The sequence below is a fragment of the Strigops habroptila genome, chromosome 9, assembly GCF_004027225.2.
Source record: "Strigops habroptila isolate Jane chromosome 9, bStrHab1.2.pri, whole genome shotgun sequence".
NCBI classification, from domain to species: domain Eukaryota; kingdom Metazoa; phylum Chordata; class Aves; order Psittaciformes; family Psittacidae; genus Strigops; species Strigops habroptila.
The window spans coordinates 15,951,482-15,966,429 of NC_044285.2; positions in this window are offsets into that span (position 1 = coordinate 15,951,482).

Consider the following 14,948-nt stretch of genomic DNA (forward strand, 5'->3'; position numbering starts at 1 on the left):
ACAAAAGCATTTTGTCTTCAGACTTGGCTGTACTTAGGAAACACTAGCTCTCTGTAGATTTTCATATTCTTTGCTACAGCTCCACCCCAAATAGCACCGAATCATAAAATTCCCATTAAAATATTTTTTCTAAGAGAGCTGTTTGGCATATGCTTTGCTTGCATACTGAGGAAAAAAATGTATTGAACCACATGTGACAACATCATTTAGACCTTTCTGTCATAGCAATACTTCCATAAAGACATATCTAAATTGTAAACACTTCAAGGTAGGAATACATGTTTATCAAGCTCACCTGCAAACTCCAGGCACTGAAGTCATACAAATAACACTAGGAGCAATACTACCATGAAACACATACTCATGTTATCGGGGGGAGGGAAAAAATCGTTGGTTTTGCTATTGTTCACAATATATATTGCACTGTGTTTTGGGAATTTCTATGTTGGATATTGCATGAAAAGTCATGTGAATCTCAGCACAAAGTTTTTAGAGTTGTTGCAGTGAAAGTATATGTAGGTGTTTTTGGTACAAGCCAATGATTTTTTCAAGAGGCAGAGCGCCGTACACACAATCACTTAAAGCAGCATTTCAAACAATCAAATTACCTGTTTTTTTCTTTCCCCACATCTTTTAAGAAATGATAAAAAATAAATAAGAAATTGTACTATCCACAAATCTGGGAAGAAAGCATTAAATTTAGAATACCTTTTACGTAAATATATTGACCCTGATGCACGTTCTTCACTACATTTTTAAATGTAAGTGGAATGTTGAACAGACATACACAAAATCACAGGACAGACATTGCAATCTCCAGGATGTTTTAGTCAGAAGAAACTGACAAATGCAGACACAGGATTATGAATTGATTTTAGAAGGGATCAAATAATTTGCAACCACTGTCCAATCTCAAGATTCATGTAATGATTTTTGAGAAAGCTATACATTAGCCTACATTGGCAATGCAACACTTCTACAGAAATGGCCCAAATAAATTTTCATGAATAGATCAAAGAGATTATTATCTTCTACTTAAACATTTTTCTTTATGGTGTATATGTCACAGCTATACAAATGATCTTGAATGCTTGGATTCAAGACAGTTTCTTTTAACAATAAATTCTGCCACATAGCTTATGTTCTAATGGTTAAATATGGATGAAGATTTTTACATCCTGTTTAACCTCGTTTATTGACGTAAGGAAGGATTTTGGAAAAAAGCAATAGGGTACTAACTTTCAAGTTTTGGTGTTTTATTAAGGAGTTTAGCACCACAAGTACTGCTAGTATTTTAAAAGTCTTACTTTACTGGTGTAGTAACCATGATGGCTTTGTTCGCTGGTTTGTCTGTTCACTTACGGACACAGTGATAACTGAGATGAATGGAATTGCCTGCAAGTTAATTTGGCCTATTATCTTTATTTCTAAATTCATAGTTACCATGAGAGGAAAAAATACTGGTACTTGCCTGTAATATAGAAAGCTCAGTAAAAAACAATGATTGGTGGTCTATAGCAGTCAAAATACTAGGGTGCAGAAAGAATCTACTGGAAAACTCTCTTTTATAAAACTGTTCACTGTTCTTTTTATACCGGAAAAGAGGAAATTAAAAAAAGCATTAAGAATAAAAATAAAAATATTAGGCAATACATATTATTACTCTAATAAACAAAGATATCTGAGTGAGTTTGAAAAAGGGACCATTTGATTTAGACTAGACAGAAGGAAAAAGCAAAAGGTAAGTAATAGAGGATATGAACTGAACTTTTAGAGAAGTTATATCAAGAATCCCTTTCTAATTTTTGTCCCCAGACAAGAAATAGTGGAATTTGAAAGGATAGAGAACAGAGCAATTAAGTATTATTTTTAGTTTTTTTATCAAAATCGTAAGTAATCTGCAGAATTCATTGCCATCAGACATGATCAAAATCATTAATTTAATGGGATTCAGAACTGGATTTTATTTTTGCTATTATTTTTTGCTATTTATTTTGCTATAGGCTTTGTTTTGGTAACATAAACTTCTATAATCTAACAGTAACTTTAATTTCCCTGCCATATTGTAAAACCACATCTAAGAGAAGGGTGTTTAGAAGAAACATGTCCTAGAAAGAATGTACTCTTTTTACAAGCCAAACATAAGGCAGCTGTGGTAACACAGGTAGTGTGCCCTACAGAGTCTATAGGGCTGGTGCAGGAAAATAAAATTTGTTTTCCTGAATTGCTTTATGAGAAGACTAAAACAACAACAACAACAACAAAAAAGTAGATAAAAAATGATAGCATATCAATGACCTACACCATAGCCTACACCATATTTGCCAAAATAATGCCCTGCAGCATTACCTTAAGAATTTCAGAATGCAGTGAATCCTCGTCTACTGGTTCTGCCTTCTATCAAGATTTGTGTTCCACCGTGCCAACTATTCCCAGGGCTTTAATAAGACACAATCAATCAGCTATTCCACTTTGGTCCTTTATGTGCACTGGTTCCTATCTCTTCTCAAGGCTACTTTCTCAACTCTAAATAAAAGGAGTAAAATAAAAATACTGATTGAACATTTCAGTATGTTTCTTAAATTTATAATGTCCCTAGAAACCACTAAAGTGATTTTGCATAGAAAATAAAAATACTTCAACTTTTTACCACATTATATTTCAAAATAATATAGTAAGGTTTAAATTAGTTATTTAATGTTAAAAATTAAACACTTTTTGCCCTAGCATTACTGATTTTTTTTTTTTTTTTTTTTATGATTTAAATACCAGAGAATATCTTAAATATGTTTTCTGATAGATCTAGGGCAGCAAATCCCTTCTGGACATTTATCTCTGGAATTACATTGAGAGGAATAAACAGCTGTCGGGAATATAAATGCTAACTCATCAGAATGCTGACTCAGTGCTGTAGATATCAAAATAGGTTCATACACTGCAGAGATAACATGTCATATACCAACTAGTCATATTTTTAAGTTGGATAGCCATAAAAATAAAAGCCATAAAACCAGTTGAACTAAAGTGCTGGAACAAAAGGAGGATGTAGAAATCAAATTATAAACAGGGAAAATTTTAAGGTCCTTGTAAAGACTAAAAAAATTGTAAACATCAAAGTCAGGATTTGTTAATCTGGTAAGAATTAAGTGGTAAGAAACCTACTCTTTAACAAGGATTATCTCTTGAATTAAATTTCCACTTCTGCTCTCCTTGCAATTAAAAGAATTTGTTAATTTTCTGGAAGCAGAATTTAGCAAGGAATGAACTGGACAATCATTCTGCAATGCCATATTTATACTAAGTGTTTCATTAGAGACATTGCTCCAATTTTGTCACTAAATATGAGCTGAATGCTAGTGACTTTTTGCACTAAGCTTTCTTAGGGGTTGAAAGTTGTTGCAGGAGAAAATTATTGTATGTTACTAAAATATCTGATGCCTGCCAAGAGATGCGAGAAGGTGTTTTTATTTTTTTGCTTGTTTGGGTTTTTTTTGTGTGAGTTTTGTTCTAGTAATAAATTTTCTTAGGAAAATAAGTGCTATATAGGCATTTTTTCAGGACTTTTTATCCACACTAAATTTATCTTTGATACCTTGGGTCAACTATTTTGACTTCAGTTGAAGCTCTCTGCACTCTATAGCGAAGGTTTTGGCTCAGTCTGGAGTTTTGTCCAAGCAAGAAATGACCTGGATTAATAGCTCACTCTATGTTTTTTTCTGGAACAAATTACCTTACATTTAATGCATTTCTTGCTTAATATTCCAAAATTGTGTATACATGTGAATATATGTGTATATTCCTAAAACTATTTCTACAGCTGCCGATTTTCCCTTTCATATTTCTTTTGTGATCTGCATCTAACTCTTGTGCCAGACACATTGCTTACAGAATTCAACCTATATCTTACAAAAAGATAAGCGCCTAGTCCTCTGGATATACACTCTGCCATAGGTTGTGCAGCAATGCTGCAAAGGAAGAATTTGCTTTTCAAAAGTATGACCCTGGGCATTACTCAGCAATGATGGTTGTCAGAGAGAAAGAGCAAAGGACAGGAAGAAAATCTCCTTTGAAATATGACATTAAAGCTTAAGAGTCTTTCTGCTGGAAAAAACCCTACTCCTCTGCCTAAAAAGAATCTAATAGCAGAAAATCTTAAGCTCTTCATATAATGAAATTTTTCTAAAGATAAATGATGATAGAATACAGGTTTATTACTTAAAGAAATCAAAATATTCATAAAGACATGCTTAAAGCATGCAAGCATAGACTTCCATTTTAAATTTTGTAACCTCAAGCTTAATCTCTTTATTCAACTCTTCCTGCAATTAAGATTTCTCAAGCCAGAATCTTTCCAGGCAGCAGAATTGCTCTGCAGAAAGATGCCCTGATCCTGTGGCATCTTTGTCATGCTGAAGTTATGCAGTTTCACAAGGGAGCCCCAGGTTCTGCAAAATCGAATCTACAGGCATTGTTTTATTGCCTTAGGTAAAATAGTCTTGTTTCATAAACTGATTGAAATTTGCCCTGTACTGGCATGTTAGACCTTCTGGTTCCAAATCATCCAGCTGTTACTGATTTGTTATGTAGCTAGTATCTCTTTGTGCTGTATGATCTATGAGCAGCCAACTTTTCTGCATATTTTTATATATCAACATACTTAATAACCTATAACATTATAAAATACTCATGCAGATGTTGTGGAAACAAGAACTGCAACTTGGCCCTACTTAAGGCTTATCATAGCTTACTGCTTTTCATTTGAGAAATCACTTAGTCAAGCATATTTCTGTATTTAGTCCTTGGACATATTTTGCTTGATAAAAATGTGTGAAGCGACTTTTAGTTATAGCAGGGTCTGACTGGAGAAACCCCCAATGTCGGACCCATTTCGTTCGTGATACCAAAAGTGAAATTAAGACACAAACGAGGTCAAGTACTGTAATCGATGAGTTGGTTTATTACAAAAAACCAATTATTATAAAAAGGGAAATTATTATGAAAAAGGGGATAGCGACAGAACAGATTGGAAAAAGGATGGAAATGAAGCAAGAATTCGGGTTGCAGAGAGAGAGAGATAGATAGTCATCACTGTGGATCCAGCGGTGTCCTGGAGATCCATCGTTGTCATCGGAGGTGGTGGGAGTCCTCCAGGGTCTGTAGTCTGTATCGGAGGTGGTGGGAGTCCTTCAGGGTTCATAGTCGGTATTGGAGCAGAGTGTCCCCAAGAGTCCATAGCAGTTGTCAGAGGTGGGTGTCCTCGTGGAGGTGTCCTTCTGGAGTTGTCCCCTTGAAGGTGCCTTCACGGAGGTGTCCTTCATGGAGTAGTCATCATGGTGATGTCTCTTTTTCCCCCTTTTATAATGAGTTGGGGGGAGTACGTATGTTCTTAACATCATGTATTACACGTTCCTGGTGGACCTTATTCGCTGGTCTTGCAGCAAGATCTTCAACTGCACATGTCTGCAGCAATTCTTGGGATAATGGACAGCAATTCCTCACACCAATCCTCAAGATAATGGATGGAAGAGTCTTATCTCAGCTCTTCCCACCCATCTCTCAGGCAATGGATGGTGGAGGCCAATTTCAATTCCTCACACCCACCTCTCAGACAATGGAGTCTTCTCTCAACTCCTCCCACCCATCTCTGAGACAATGGATTGGCGGAATTCCATCTCAGCTTCTCATACCAATCTTAGAGACAATGGATAATGGAGTCTGATTTCAGATCAGTCTCTCACAACTTGCTTTAAAATAACTATCATAATTTAAACTTTTGACTTGTGATTAATATATTTTGTCTCTTCATTAAAAATAATAATAAAAACCCTGAATCTCCCTCTATATTATTTGTTTTTCCTTTTTTCTTCCAATAATCTTACATAAGCAGAATATAAGGAACTTATTATTATTATACTCCTAGATATAATATCTGTGATCTTGCCTCCTAAAGTTCCTGGCTTATGAAAGATTTGGTGGTTTGGAAAGACAGTTATCTCGCCCAGACTTTCACATCTGGCACCAATATCAGCACAGATAGAAAGAATCTGAAGCAATTTAACCTCTCTCACTCTAAGTCCAACTTCTGTTGAACAGCCTTCTTCGGCTGTTCTACTTCCAAATTAACTTTGGATTTCTTATGCCATAGTTTTAATCCTTCTAGTTAGGGCCATGTTACCCAATGGCACCCCCAAGACAAGATCTGCACCTTAGCCACATACATTCTCTCTGCAGAATTCAGAGAAAATGATGGGCTTATATTGTTTATTTTGCATTAGTAACTTCATTTTCATTGCTTTTGTAACTATAGATGGGATAGTGGATTATTTCTGAAATGGCATTTTTACTTTGAGCAGTCCTGCCAAATAGAACTTCATTTATCCAGAACTGGCCCATAGCTTCTGATTCTGTGGTTTAGCTTTCTGATCTGCATTAATAGTAAGCTTTGGATTTGCTACTGGTCCCAGTGAGACTTTGAAAGACTTCTCAGAGCTCTGACAGGATTACACAATTCTCTTCCACCTTTCCTCCTGATGTTCTCCTGCTCCTTTAATTTACCTCTTGCAGTCATGGAACTATAGGAGTTTTAGGAATTTTCCAGGTATCCTAAACCTCTGTTGTGAACTTTTTGTCCTGAATTTCACACTGTCTATCTCAAGTTTATTCCCTACCCCTCTGGCAATCGAGTCTCTCCTGGGAACACTTGCCTTGGAGAATTTCACCCTGCACAACAGCAGTTAATGACCGTGTCTAGTCTCAACTTCTGGAATTTCTGTTTGGGACCCTGGAGTATGCAGCAATGAAGTCTGATTAAGTATGGTTGGAGCGATGTGGTATTTCTGTATGATAAAAATAAAGATTGAGCATCATTATTTGGGATCAGCTCCTGAAATACATCAGGTGGCCTAGATCCTTCCTTCTTTAAAAGTGACTTTCCTTTAAATCCAATGAGTCTTTTAAATAGAAAATAGGGTTGATTCTCACCTAAGGTCTAACACTATATTTTTTATGATAGCTCTCTTTCTAACCAGCAAACAAAGCTCCATTTTAAATCAATGTAAACTCTCTAAGTAACAGGAATTTTAAGAGTGCCAGTGCCGCAGGATAATAAAAACCTGGCACAGAGATATTGCTGTCATGGAGAAATGTTAGGTTGTTGCATTAACTTATAACAATAGATTAATTAATCAGTTTGCTTGCTTTTAGTTGCTGACAACTTGGAAGACTATGATTAACTTCTCTATTGCTGGCCAGGTTGATGGTTTTATTTTTGTCTTATTTGCTTATATGTATATTTTTCTTTTGCTAATACATTCCCCATTCTATTCTTAGGTCTCCTTAGACATCTCCCTGTAAGTGTTACACTTGTGATAAAGAACAGTGTCAGAACAGTCACAGACTCCCTTGGGAGGCATTTGATCATTCTTTTTATCTGGATCACTTAAAATCTTCAAAGACCAGATGTACCTGGGTATTAATGCTCTTTCAGAACCATATGTTTCCCTTCTGCATAAAACCCATGTAAGGGGGACGCTTACATAAAAATCTTGCTGCAAATTATTGCTGCATGCTCTTTCTGTAAGGGATAAAGGATAAGGAACAAGCAGGAACACATGATTTTAATCAACCCATGAAAGACATAAGAAATCCTATAGGATATATAAACATGGCTAGATCTTTCCCTTGCCTTCCTCCATCACTCTCCCAAAGTAATGGTAAATACTGCCTGCAAATAACCCCTTGTCTATTCAGCTAAGTAGAAATACAAGCAGCTCTTTTAGAACTACGCACAGTTGGGTTTTGCTTGATGAAGTTACAGAACCAAGAATGTTATATATTATACTATCTGTTGCTAAACACAGCATACAGACACATAATGGTAACCTGATAAAGGAAAACTGGATTATATACCCATCTATCCCACTCTGCAGCATTTGAAACATATTCTAAATATGACTTTTGTCCATTGCCTTTCTCTACATAGCAAATATGCCCTCATCATTAGTAAAGCCATTGAAAAATAGAGGCAATATGCAGCAGGCCAGCACAAGGGGATAATTTACATTCAATTTTGAAGTTGTCTTATCTCCTGGGTTTTTTCTTCGCTTTAATATTGTTCTTTATGTGAATTTTCACATAACTTTACCAATAGCTATTGCTATTGGTAAATATGTAAGAGGTATGTGTATTCCTTCTGCAAAGAAATGTGAAAAAAGGAAAAATATCTTTATAAACCACCTGTAAACCTTGTTCATAAAAACAGAGCTCAGTTACGTGTCTTTCCATTAATAATTCATAAGAGTATGGAAAATTGGCATGTGCAAGCGAGGTGATGGAACTCTTTTCTGGGTTCACAAAGGTACATAAAAATAGGTATCACAGTAACTAGCAGTGTCTGGTAAACACAAAGAAGTTGTAGAATGAAGGAATAATATCTGTGGAGCAGTGAATTTGCTTTTTCTGGTGGTTGGCTATATGTCAAATGCACAGCACAATTTATGAGTAACTTCAGTACTCCTGCTAAATGAATAGGAGACAACATTGTCACTCTGTGTAAGTGACAGAAGATGAATTTTGTGGTTTCTAGAACAGTTCCAACAGACCGCAAGGAAAAATTTAGCTTATGATACTGGAGGCGGAAGCACCCAAAAATGGAAGCACATCAAAAGCTAGCAACAAACTCTCTGAAAATGCTTCTGGACATCTCTATCCCACTGCTATGCTGGATGATTTTTCGTAGTGTGCTTTCCACCCACTGGGAATTGCTGGGATCAAAACTGTGTAAATCAGTTGGAAGTTATATTCTGGTAGAATAGCACTACATTGTCAAAATTTACAGAAGCTGGTGGGAACTGAAGGTATTTAGTATATCATACAATTAGATAAAGACTGAAGCACAATGCTAAGACAGGGATGCTTTTCAGAAGTTGCAGTAGAAGAGATAATTTAAAAATAACACAGATTATTTAGAGATGTGTTCACATGAAAGCACAGGAAGGCAAGAGCAGAGAGTTTCTGTTCTGTTCGTATTGTAGGTACCACAGTAATAACATTTCATAAATGCCCAAGACAGATGGTATGTATGTTCTTTGCATAATAAGGTAACAAGAAACTTATCTATTGAAAAGAGTGACTCCCATACAATGTGACCCATCTTAATCTTTGGCTTCAGGTTCACAGGAAACTTTCCCTCTGAACAGTAGCAGAGCTTGTGATTTATTGTTGCTGTCACAATGATGTGCACAGATCACCAGAATGAATGTTTTGCAGCAACTACTTGCAAGTGTTGGCATTTTTTCTTTGTTCCTACAAACACTATGTCTTCTGTCTTCTATTGATATCCGTGAGCTTTCTTTTAGTGTCTGTGCTGCAAAAGGGTATCTCCAGCCACTGTGAAGTCACTCACAAGTGGAACATCATCACTTTTGGCTACATGAGAAGATATGAAGCTCAATTTCATTATTTCCATTTGACTATTCACTGCTATTTATTTTTCACAGCATAGCACAGCACAACATAACACAAGCAATGCATTTTATTATTATATTATTTATAATTTTTTTTTTTGGGTGCCTGGTCACTGCTTTATTCATTCAATTTGTTTGTCGCTAAGGTCCAGGCAAAGTTTTGGAGGAGTAATGTCACACTAGATTAGCGTAAGAAATCAGCTGATTTTCTTCAGAGCAATGCTCTGAGCTTTTGTAGCATTTGTATCTTTCACTTGGGAGTGAGATCAATGAATATGCACTCTAGCTGCTTGGGCAGTTGACTTGAACATAAATGCAGTGTCTTTGAGAGTGCCCTTGTTCATTACCCATTAAGCAGTGGTCTTTTTTTGTGTGTTCTGGTTTTCAAATTTCAGTAGTGGTGCAGATGGTTCTGAGGAAGAGTTTGCACTACTGCAAATGAACAGATTTGCAGAGATGTTTAGGGTGCCAGGAGAGATCTCCATTTATGGCTCTTTTAGTTAATCTTCAAAATTTGTCCGTTGCACATTACTGAGGAATTTTCACAGAATCAAAAAGTAGGGTTCTTTAACTGAAACTAAAATAATTAATAAACCCCAGAGTTTACTTTGATTTTTGTTGCATCCTCTCTTGCTGCTCCAAAGACCAGAGAGCCAATGAATAGCTCCCAAAAAACCCACAGTGCTGAGTAAGAACCAGTTTCATAACAGCTTAGGTGCTCTTTCTATGCAGATGTAGGTAAACTGCTTGGTTGGCAAGAGAGCAAGTGAGCTCTCAAACCTGCTAGTGTGTAATGAGAAAAAAAGGTTGTAGATTATACTGAGAGTAATTATACTGTAACTGTTAACGTGGTGTGTATGTTGGCTTTGTAGCAGTGCAGATCACAGCATGATAGATCTCAAGACAGATACTATCCAGGTCAGCTCCAGCAAAACACTCATTAGAAATACTGCTTCCAACACTCACCAAAATACATGGAATAGCCTATGCTATCAGACCCTTCTATGGCATAAAATAACAGCTTCACTGTGGCCTTGTTATTTTATGCCAGCTCAGTATACCTGGCCCTAACAGGGTCTTGCTTTCTCTTTGGATGCTCCAAACAAAAATGTTAAATAAAAGGCAAACAAAGGCCAAAGACAGAGAGTGTATTAAAATATACCTTCATTTCATATCTTGCTGATTCATTTTTGGAACATGTTAGGAAGCAGAAATACGTCAGTATTAGAGAGCACTAATGTGATGACCAATTTTAAGTTAGGTGAATAAAATCTCATACAACAGTACTGTACATGTGTGTGTTATTTTAATGTCTAAAAACAACCAAGAGAAGCTAAATTGATCAGGAAAATGCTATATAAACTGCCATAAGAGCAAGAGGCAATTTAAGTCTACTTACATTATCAGACAAAATCTTAGTAGCGCATTATTTACTTTACCTTATTCTTTTCATTAAAACCAACCAACCAAAACACACCCCACCCCACTACCCAAACCTTTGTGCTCTGTGTTAGGGGAAGAATAGAAAGTTGTTTAATTCTCCCTTTTCACTTTTGCTATTCATGTGTTTTAAGGTCCTCCAGGATCTAGGGCCTTATGCAATTTGATAGCGTAACAGCAGGAATGCCATAAAGGCAGTTTTATTTTTATACCAGGGCAATTAAAAAAAACATTGGTCTACTCACAGCAAATTTGGAGCCAGATCATCTATGCCAAAGGTAGCAATAACTGCAGTGTATAAGAGATGCTAGAATTGATTATGTCTTCTCTGAAGCAGAGGACAGAAAATTGCTTATTTGTTATAAAAATGCGGTTTATAGCAAGATCGTTGATCTGCACATGAATTTTTACTGTTTATAAATAACTTACTAGAGTCTGGAAAAGTCTTGACACCAGTTAATAAAAGAAGATGGAATATTGTAAATCCCTTATGTAGTCAATGAAGTAAAAAACCAAAACATGTTTGATATTAAAAAATACCTGTACCTGGAATGAACAGATCTCGATTTTGTATTAGATGGTCTTGAAGGAAACTTAAGAGAAAAAGTGTTTTATATGCTTTATTTCTGTATTCCTGAAAGAATGTGATCCAGTTGCTGATTATTTTAAGGACATATTTACTTCTTTTTTTTTCCACATTGTTTTATTAAAAATATTTTATATTCATTTGGACCAATATTTTCAAAGTTGAACAAGAACTTGGGATACCCTGTCAGACATATAGTATATTGTCTGAAGTTAGGCTCTCAGAAATTGAATCATTTTTTTAAACTTTGGTTCAAGAGTTCCTTTAGGCCAATTTTTATCTCTCTTACATTTATATATATATATACTTATATATATATACACACCACACACACTAATGAGAAGGCTTCAACTCCCTAGAATGTTACAAATCCTGCCTCTGCTGTTTTCTTAAAATTAAAAATTTAGTGAGTAGAAGAGTGGATCTTGCAGGTTTTTAACAGCATGAATAGTTTTTGCTCTTGAACATAGTCATATCGGATTTTTTAAAACTTTATAGATGAAAACTGTAACCCACTACCATATTTTGAATCTAACCAAATGTCTCCAATAGGATAGGATACCATGTCCCTAGGGTATGGCATGATGAAACCAAAAGCGAGATCCTAGGAACCAATCCTTCAACCTATTGTGTTCAAGCTGATTTTTTGACCAGGTGTAGTCCCAGATATACACAAAAATAGTTCCCTGCAGGATCAAAGCTCTTGTTATTAGGTTTAGCTATCATGTTTCATTAGCTTTTCATTTTTTAATTCCTACCTGCTAGGATTACTATGTGTATCTTAAGTTTTATGATCTATCAGGATGTTACAAGAGACAGGTATATAGTAACAGTATAATCACTTGGGAAACATCATGTAGGTTTCCCTCCACTGGAATTACAGGAATATTTGTTATATATTAATACTGATAAATATTGAGCACTTCTAGGCTTAAAACCATAAATCACAATTTTATTTCTTCATCCATCTTGTACAAGTCTTATTTATCTCTACTTTATTATTTATACTCTTTGTTTCATTTTGTCTTTTATTCAGACAGGACAATGAAATGAGCAGCTTGTAGTCCTTTAGTTTTTTTCTGTTTGTATTTACTTCCACTAGTCTGTCCCAGACAAGAGTAATACTTGACTACTACTAACCTTATGGGTTGAATTTTTTATTTAAAATTTTGTCAAATAAACAACCAATAAATAGGATTAAAATCAGGCTCAGTGTAATTAAAAAAAAAAAATAATTAGCATAAACAATATCCCTGTAATGAGCTCCACTAATGTTTTGTCTTCTTTTCATAGTAGATTATTCTACACTTGCCTCTAATTATAGTAAATCCTATTACATTAATTTTCATTATACTGGTAATCTGATCAAAATAGTGTAGTGTTAACAGTCATATACATTGTAATGAGAACAGCTTTCTTCCTGAAACTGAAAAATGGTTTTCATATTTGTAGTAAGCGTGCAAATATACAACTGGACATATAAAACAGTCTTCAACTAGGATTCTGAACAATTTCAATACATTCATGAAATACCCAGCCAGCCTTCAGGCTTTATATCTCATGCATGTGAAAACATTCCTATCAGCATTTATTTGAAGATCTTAATAAAGCTAAATAAGGGTCTGAATTACTACTAATATTAATTACTACTGCTAAAATGAGGCATGTATATAATTTTTGACAGGAGAAAGTCCTTAAATTTTAGTAATATTCTCTCTCATTTTGTTATTTATCATGATGTGTACAGTTACCATGCACAGAACTCACTATTCAACTAAAAAAATGTAAAGGAAATACAACAAAGTAGTCTTTTTAGACACTTGAGTACAGTCTTATGAATTGGTCCTCATTACCAGTTTTTCACAGTGGTTCTACAACACAACAACAACAACAGTTCAGATATATGTATTTTTTCTCAGCCTCAAATATTCTAAGATATTGTTTTTCTGAATTCCATGCCCTTGCTTCAGGAACCATCACTGTCCCCTGCTTTTCACCATCTTCCTTTCTCTTTTAAATATTGTGTGCTTGGAGGCTTCCTCATCAGGCGTAACGTTTAAAAATGAAAACCATTAGTGACTACATCACAGAAGGACAGCAAAGACTGGTCACACTTTACCTCAGAGTTACATATTCTCACAGTTCTAACAATACACAGATAGCAAGACTAATTAATTAGATCTTTGTGGACTGAGATCATGATGTGCTGCAGATGGCAATCTATTTCTTAGAATCTTTTCTGAAAGTGACGTTACTTATGCTTCTTTTTCTTTTGCATCTCAGATTGAAATTGTATGCTTGGTGATTTCTCCCCTCCAGTAGTTTTCTACATGAATAAGCCATATCAGAGAGCACTAATGGAATTCATGCATATGCTTTTTTTTTTTTATACATTAAGCTTATTTAATCCTGTGAGAGGGTCATGCTTGTCAGGCATAATGTGATATTTGGATAATTTTGACTTAAGGTGTTTTTTGATTTGGGTTTTTTTGGTTTGTGGTTTTTTTTTTTTAAGAGTAACATCTAAGAATTACAAGTTTGCAAGAAACGGGTAAATGTAAAAGTACTGGCTGATAGCCGTACAAGTCCACTTTGTTCTAGCAATTCTTCACCTTAATAGTATTCTTATTTTTGCAGTAACCTAAAATTTGATAGTCATAGAATAAAGCAGCTCTGAATCAGACCTGGTAGAACACCACTAGCACTATTGGTACAGGAAGCCATGAATAAATAGCCCTGAAAGTTGTGAAAGAGGGATACTTGCTTGCATGCATAGTCACAGATTATCAAGAAGAAAGTCCAGTCATTCTTCCTCTTCTGAGAAAACATGGTAAACATTCTTCCCTTCCAAAGAAAAATTACTTACCTCTTTTTATTTTGGGAGCTCAAATGAATGACCAGGATGAACTGTTTCAGAAAATGCAAGTTAGTTCCAAATGACTCTGCCAGTTTACTACCATACCCACTTAGACACATAGTTTAACTAGCCTGTCATGAAGACACTAAAGAAGTGTGAAGACTTCTCCTTTTGCAAATGGTCAATTGTGTGGTAAAGTGTGACAGGAAAATTCCTCCAAGAATTTTTGTTTGTTTTTCATGATGGTACTGTATGTATCTTCATAGATCTTCAGGTCACATGGAGTTTATGGAGGAAACAGTAATAGACCAGAAAAAGGCTTTGCATTATATGCAATAAATGCATTAATGTGGGTATAGAAAGCCCTAATAGATAAGAAAAAGTCACAGCATTGTGTATTGTAAATGCATAGACAGGAAACTCACAAACACTTTTTTCTTACTTTTGAGAAAGGAGAAAATAACCCCTAGAGTCACTGCGTGTGACGTACTTGTAGATTCTAAGGAACTCTTTGCCTTAGACCAGTATAATCCTTTTTCTCTGGAAAGAAAGTAAGAGATGTATGAAGCTTACACATGACATTGAACTAGTAAGGTCTGTT